Source organism: Mercenaria mercenaria, chromosome 1, assembly GCF_021730395.1.
Source record: "Mercenaria mercenaria strain notata chromosome 1, MADL_Memer_1, whole genome shotgun sequence".
Classification (NCBI taxonomy): Eukaryota; Metazoa; Mollusca; class Bivalvia; order Venerida; family Veneridae; genus Mercenaria; species Mercenaria mercenaria.
This window is the reverse complement of record NC_069361.1, coordinates 30267845-30276026: the sequence shown is the minus strand read 5'-3', so window position 1 is coordinate 30276026 and position 8182 is coordinate 30267845. Positions and strand designations below refer to the sequence as shown.

General features: G+C 34.4%; 1 long non-coding RNA gene across 1 annotated transcript; it reads right to left on the bottom strand.

Moving 5' to 3' along the window:
- Positions 1-653: 653 nt before the first annotated feature.
- LOC123542537 (uncharacterized) lies at positions 654-3444 on the bottom strand. Its single transcript, XR_006684767.2, has 3 exons — positions 3307-3444; positions 1069-1274; positions 654-842 (listed from the first exon to the last, which is right to left on the bottom strand). It is a non-coding gene; the product is annotated as an uncharacterized LOC123542537 (long non-coding RNA).
- Between the last annotated feature and the right edge of the window lie 4738 nt (positions 3445-8182).

Below are 8182 nucleotides of genomic sequence, written 5' to 3'. Positions count from 1 at the left end.
CCACTTGTTATTCAAAGGGGGTGTTCACTGAAAATTTATGAAGTGAATAGCGAATAGTGCAGACCATGATCAGCCGGCTGATCTTGGTCTGCATTGGTCGCAAAGGCAGAAGTACTTGCCGGCAGCAGGTTAAAGGTTAAAGTACATCTTCATTTTAAAAGTTATTCTGGCCAGTCTCGACAGGGGAATTTTGTTTGCTAACAACGAAAACGAAGCTTTCGAGTACCTTGGAGTTTTACCTTGCTTTCTGTGCAATAAACAACTGTTGCTTACAGATAGACACTTTCTAAATGAATATGTTTTCTAGCTATGTTGTTCAATTGTATAGGTGCTATAATTTATGATTTAACATTAATTAAAGAAAGGGCAGGTCGCTGCACCCTTTTATTCCGCTCTAGAAAAGTCCCCGTCAGTAACTTTACATATCAAACGGACAACTAACTAGCTTTTGGTAAAAAATGTATGCATTTATTAACCAACAAGTGTGTTGGTCCGTTTTGTTATTGTGTTAATACAGTGATAGCGCAGGTTAACTTATTTGAACAGCAAAATACGGCTTGTTACTTCATATAAAAAAGAATGAGGTGATGTCAAAATTGAGATTTGCTTCCTTAATTTGGCCTGGCGAGGTGCAACAAAATAGAAGCCGACCATAAAGAAAACACTAATCGGTTTATTTCTTTTACTGTTTATAATCTTTGACTTTTCGAAATAAGGGATGATCAGACGAAAAAAAAGAAATAGTTAAAGGTTTTCGACATTCTTTTTAAGAAAAAGAAACAACATTATTTGATACTTCGAATATATCCACAGTGTCTCTTTAACATTTCAGTGTCCAAAACCTGTAAATAAATAAAAAGATAGTATCAATGTTTATAGAAGAATTAACAAACATATTTTACATCTGACTGCTCAAGTTAAAAAAAAATACCTACACGTTTTTGTTGAAAGTTTTTCGCGACTTTTACTACAGATGGCAAGACATTTTTCTGTTTTAATTTATAGCTTTTAGCTATTTGGTGATGATATACTATTTCTGTAATAAAATACAACCTGAAAGCAACTTACCGTTTATTGGTTACAATGACAATGGTTGTTTGCATCGCACGTTGGTGTTCCGCCGGTGTTACAATGACCGTGACAGTCACTGTCGTCTGCGCACACCTGGAAGTGACTGCAGTGACAGTGGTTGCCATGACAAAATTCCTCTTGACCGGCGCCACAGTTTAAGGTACCTGCACAATCTGCGTCGGTGGTACAGCAATATGTTGTTGCTGTTTGTGTAGAAACAAAACAATGAAACATGATATACCTTGTTCAACTTCCACTAAAAATAAATTCAACCGTAGATAGTAACTTTAAACGTAGTTAATAGTCTTGGCACGGGTTTAACTTCGACTGATTGTGTATGAAGAATAGCAGTTCCAATTAAATATTATGTAGGTACAGTCATTTTTCTAAAACAAGGCTGCAAGTTTGTGGTGGCTGTGCACATTACATGTGTTATGTTTTTAAAGGTTGTTCTGCGCTTTTGCTAAACTGGGATGACACAGAATAAAGCCTGGACTAGGTATACGGAAAACAATCTTGTTATGAATAAGTGGTAACCCTTGAGTAAATTCATTGAAACGGCAGCGTTACCATCTTTCTTGAGACAAAATATGGTATTAAGAAGTTTGACACGTTAAATTAAATTATTCTAGATCTAGATAATATCTTAAATTTTGCTCATCTTCTCAATCACAATCTACAGATTATATGGTGTTTTTTTATTATTTTATGCTAACTGATGAAATACTGTGTTTTATTAGTGAGATATAATCCATATCACTCACTGCATAACACTCACTGTAAATGATATAGCCTTGCCGATCTAGATCTACTTGTACATTGCGTGTAAACTTAACATCATTCGCTTAATACCACAGTCACACATACGGCGCGGATAGCTACGTTTAGCTACGGATAGAAACTTAGTAATTCATACTGATCCATACCTGAGCCGTACGGATTGGTACGGACTGATACGGGTTACTACTTTAAGGTACGGCTCAGGTACGGATCGATACGGATTACTACGTTTCTATCCGTGGCTAGACGTAGCTAGCCGCGCCGTATGTGTGACTGGGGTATAAAACAGGATGAAAATTGTAGTCGCTCTTTGTCCTTTATAGTAATTTTCTCGATTCAAATTATTCTACTTAATGAGAATTTTATAACCTTATGCAGCAAGAAATAAAATAAATTGAACTTTATGTCGTATGCATCTTTCTAACGTCACAACACGTCTGACGTAATGTTTGTCTACGCGCGTCTGTTTCCCGCGCTGAAATTAAAAAATTGTTGCACAATACATATCTCAACTTAATTAAGCATAGAATAAAAAGAAATTTTAAATTGCTTGTTTTTCGTGAATATAGAATGTCTCACTTCAAAGTGAGAAAATTTTCACATTTTAACTCGCGCTACGCGCTCATGGAAATATTTCAAATTTTCTCACTTCTCAGCGAAATATATTCCATATTCATTCAAATCACACAAATTTCCTCTATATTTACTACTATGAGAATATCTTCGATCACATATATCTAAAAACATGCAGAAACATGCCGAAGGACCTATACCTAATATTTGACCTTTTCATAGACTATTTCTTTATCTACTATTATGATAATTTTCATTAAAATCTTCATCCGATACATATTTCAAATTCAGTTTAAATTAGCAAAAGTTCAAGACACGTCATATATTTTTATTTTTCAAATCTTAAGTATGTTATGAAGTTTTGGAAATTCAGTGTTGAATCAATTCCGGTATTGTAGATTTTTTCTATCAGAATGATGCAGAACTACATTAACCTAACATGCAAAACTGCTTATACACAAAATATGAGAATAATAAACAGATACTAAAATACTTCACGCTAGGACACAGTAACACGAAATAAAGTTTCGTGTTACTGTGAAATAGCGTGTAGTATTATTAATAGTAACTGTTCATTTTTCAAAATAAAAAAATTGGGCATATAGCATTAAGATCCGGATAGTCCTACGAAAAGTAAATTTACCAAACATATTATTTATTTCTATATTAAGATTAACTTTGATTATATGAATCGATAACAGTTATATGTCTGCTTCTCTGTCTATAAGTAACAGTTTTGCCTGGCAAATATAAGTAAATGTCGTAAAATTTAATTTGTGAGAGAAAGTAAAAGGCACAACATAATGTTAACCATATCAAAGTGTTCCTTTCGAATTGGTACTATAAAGATCATGAAACTAAAACTTTAAAAATGGAACTCACCGACGCACACGACAAGTAAAATTAAGACCGTCCCGAATTTCATATCTGCAAATTGTGTTGCAATAATGCTATTCAAAAGGAGTTATGATCATTTTTAAATCTTCGAGCTATATTTATACCTGTACCAAACAGTGTAGCGGATCAACATGTTAAGTTAGTCACGTAATTGGACATGATCGTGATAAGGTTCAGTTTTTGAATCACGACATTTGTTAAACATATGACAGTTTCCCGTCTGATTTTGGTCAGCTTTCAGCTCAAGGTATGTTTTCAACAAAACTAGGTCAAAGTTACTGAGGTTAAGCATGTAAATTGATTTATGTAATTAAGTACGATTTTTGAGACTGTATGTTAATTCCAATATTTACTCTAATTACTGTAATACAGCCCGAGCGTTTTCCTTTTGGTATCGGTCAGAGTTTTCACAAAACGTATTCTAACAACACCCTCAGCAATTTCAATGTAAATTAGAATCCATGTTAATCACAGTTCAGTATGATATTTTTTGTTTCAAAAATAAACCTTTGCCACAGTCTTAACAAAGACATTCGTGGCGACACTACTTCCCGTTTGCTCATTTACAGACCTCTTCGTCCACAACAGTATTCATGTATTCATATCAAACAGATATTCTATGAAATTGCATCCAAGGTCATTAATTAAGAATCGTTTTCTTCCTAAGAATCAGTGTGTCATTGGCTTTTGTCCATCGTATACGAGTGCGGAGGTCGTGGGTTTGATCCCCGGCCGCGTCATACCAAACACATAAAAAATGGTACTAGTAGCTTCCTCGCTTGGAGCTCAGCATTAAGAGGATAGTGCTAGGACTGGTCAACCCGATGTCAGTATAATGTGACTGGGTGGGGTATCATGCCACGTGTCTACGGCGTGATATTCCAGTGAGGCAGCACTCACCCCCCCCCCCCCCCCCCCCCCCCCCCACAAACATCAATCAGCTGTTTGTGCATGAAACAGGCAATCACTCTACTCGGTTTCATATTTCCGGTTCTCCGGTAACTGATATAGTTTAATGTAACTACCATGTCATTACCTTATGAAAGCAGTCCTCATTAAGGTATTTCCGCAAATTGAAATTAGAAATCCATGTGAAAAATCAGAACCCTCGAAACAGCTTTCGAAATGCAAGGACACAAAAAATATATGATAAAAATTGAAAAGATATATCTGTAGGTAAACTTGCGAGCATGAAAGCTACGCTGAACCCTATCTCCACAGTGCTTTGGAAGAAAATGAGTGAACATTTTTGGTGCAAAATTTCGGTATCGTATGCAACCTAAATTGCTATAAAACATTTGTTTTCAAATCAAAGAAATGCCAAAATAGTGCACACGAGCGTTACTTTTTCAAGAAAATGTCGTTAAACATTCTAATGCGCAAAACACGTGCACAGTTTTTCTAAAATATTTCGCCGCCATGTTTAGTTCAAGGAATGAAATATATGATTGTTCTTTTACCTGAGATTTCCTTACTGAAATATGTATGTCTCCTTATTCATGGTTAGAGATATCCATTTAGTATAGTTTTTCATGGTCCGATCTCCTTAATCTATTACCGATCCTTCACATTTTAAGAATAAACGCAATGTGTAATGATAGTTTTTCGCTTTACACACCTCCTTTGGACAAGAAAGCCGTTTCACTTAAAAATTGTAAGCATCCGCTGACAAAATATTACTGAAAGATCGAAACTTTTTCTAAAATAAAGTTGAATTTCAATAATTTTTAAGAACTGGAAAGATTACACATTGTGTTGAATTATAAATAAAACAAAAATCCCAAAATAAACCATTTCAGATCTTTTCCGGGAACTGTACGTTTCAGCCGAACAACGCATTTCAAGATGACACAAAACTGATTTCTCTCGTAAACAATGTCAAAGTTCACCTGAGGAGCATTGCTGAAAAAGTAAAAGTGCTTACTTGTTTCAGTTTTACGTCCTGTAGAAAACAATCAACTTTCAACTTTACATGCGTAGATGTTCTATAATTATTCCAATATAAAAAACGTCCGATCTTTTCCGTGAGAAAAAAACGAAGCAAATTTAACTATTTGTTTACACTTCAACCATGTGAAATTAAAGGCATGTATTATCACGAGACTCCCGTGCATTTTGAACCTCGTGGTGAATAAACTGAAGTTACTTTAAAGTATGGTGTCTCAGTTGAGCCAGTTATTTGTTCATTTCAGAGAACATACATTAAAGAAGTGTTTATGACATTATGCATGTGAACGAATATTTACTAGTCTACTTTATATTAACGACGATAGAAAACAAGTGTGCAGTCGGCAAATAGCAAGTCTATCATTTTCAGGTGTATACTAAACACTGATCCCAATGTTCGTAATTTTCAGATAAAGAACTCGTTATCCTTGGTTTCGTAGACAGTCTTATTACGGGACCGCTGTTTCTGCTGTCAACACCGCAGTAATGTAAAGTCAATGTCAATTCCTATGCTGGAATTTCAATGCACATTTATTATCAGTTCAAATCTATGAAAATGTGAAAAAAATATCATTGTTTAACTGTAGAACCAAGATGCAGAAAAGTTACTTTTGAGATATTGCTGATTTTAATCATCAGGTTTTCGCGTGAGAAGTTCAACTGATTGCATTTTGTAAAATGTTTCGTAGTTATCTACAACTGTATACAAATTGTATTACCTCCTAACATATTTGGCTGTACATTTTTTCTGCGATTTATTCTCACTGTGTTTTCAAAAACATGCTGCATTATTCTCATATGGTTTAAAAAGTCGATAGATCAAAATTGGTTAGTTTACGACGCATGTAACATCTAATAAGGAATCACTATACACATCGAACTTGTCCCGGATCAGTATGCGGAAATACTGTGGCCTAATGTTTCAAGATTGTCTAAAAATATTTGCATGTATCGTGATAAAGCAAATATTTCGATTGTTTTTATAATTTATAAATATACAATCACGTATGAGTTAGAAAGTTACGTTAAGAAATTTCGGTAGTTATCGCAGGAAGTGCCGAAAATTCCATTTCCACCAAATTTTCCGTGAGATAAGCAGCGCGTAAGTACATAAATTCCACTATAATAAATTAAACCTTTCTTATACTTGCACAGTCCTTGAAAAGAATTTCGGATCGTTGCCAAATCTTGTTCACATTAAGTCTGAGACTTGTCTTACAATTTTAGGCAGTTTGGTACACCATACGTACAAAAATCATTGTCCGCACATTGCACTACTTTTATGTATGCTGAAAATAGCAATATGTACAGATTTATTTTCGTTTTAATACATGAGGTGGTCAGGTTTGGAAACAGATTTTGTAATAAGTTTAGTTCTATTCAGTAAGACAAATCTCCTATGCACTAATTGAAACTTTGAACTAACTTTTGCCATTCATGAAATTTTATTAAAGTGTTTTGAAAGGATTTATAAATCTAACCAAAAATTTGGAAAAATACAGGTAAAATATCTTCTTTGTTTATTTCCAAATTTTAGTTTTACTTTTTATACACCTACTTTTAGTTCAGGTCTTGCAAACTGAGCTGTTTTTGTATTCTGGAACAGCTGCATTTGAAAGCTTTTGTTCACTATATTTTCACACTTCAAATGAAGGTCACTCTAAATTCAAGATGGCGGAAGTACCTTAATATTGTTCGCAAGTAATCAATAAGAAACCACGAACGTCACAAGTGCTATTGTTGTATCTCCGGCGAAGGCTTGGTGTTTAGACAAGGCTTACGGGTCTCAATTAACTTTCATCCAAATTTTAACTCATCACAAGTGAATAAAACTTCACACACGCCCTTCCCGTATTATTGAACTCTTGCTAACATGTTCGTGAAATTACGTACTTTGTTGTACTTTTCCATTTTTGTCACAAAATAATGTAATCAATTTTCAGACTGAGTGAATCTGTGTCTCAGTAACTGTACACCATAATTGTATAAGACTTCGCACATTCATTTTCCATTGTAGCATCAAACAAATAAGACCCTGTATTTTAGAGATTTTATGGCATTGTTTTAAACTTTATGATAATTTTAAATGCAGATGTTATTCAATTTTTGTGAGATTTTACATTTCATCATTTATTTTTTCAAGACTCGTTAAGTTAAGAATACAACGCCATTGAGTACATGTCACTGTATAAAAGCCCAGTCAAGTATAGAGTCTCCAGCCTATAGGAGATTGAGCCTATTACTATTTATTGAAGAGTGTTAGTTTGAAATATGGAGTGATATTTGCCTGATCCCTGAAATTATCTAGCTCATAATTGAAACAATTTACGAATCATTGGCACACGAATCATTTAGGCAAGGTAGTCAGAGGAAAATTTTATATATACGAGATATTTGGTCTCACCAGCTACACATTTAAACAACGGACATTCTACAACGTTTGTCAGCTAGTCTAAGACATAGTCACCTTAACGATTGGGCCCATTTCATTGTTCAAGATTTTAAAGGCGTAGACACTTCCTTAGCTCATATAACGCATATTTTGAAAGTGTGAGAGGAAATCAAAGGGACCGGCAAAGGTAACATGTAATAAAAATATATCAAATTGTTAACATCTTCCTGTTGAGGAATTGTATGTCGTTATATAGAAGTCACCTGGTTCAAACCGATATAGCCATAGGCGGCCCCTTTTATGCCCGACGTTCGTCCATAAAATATTCAGCAATTATATCAAAACATGCGAAGTACTTAATGAAACTTCATACGTCATTTCACTAGTCAAATACGGTCACAGTCGTAGATCTTTCCATCTTGGTTATAGAATATTAAACTACTGTCTTTTTTATCTTCAGTTTATTAATAGGTTTATCAATCCCTAGTCTTGCCTAGGGGATAAACTTAAGAAAAACAGTAA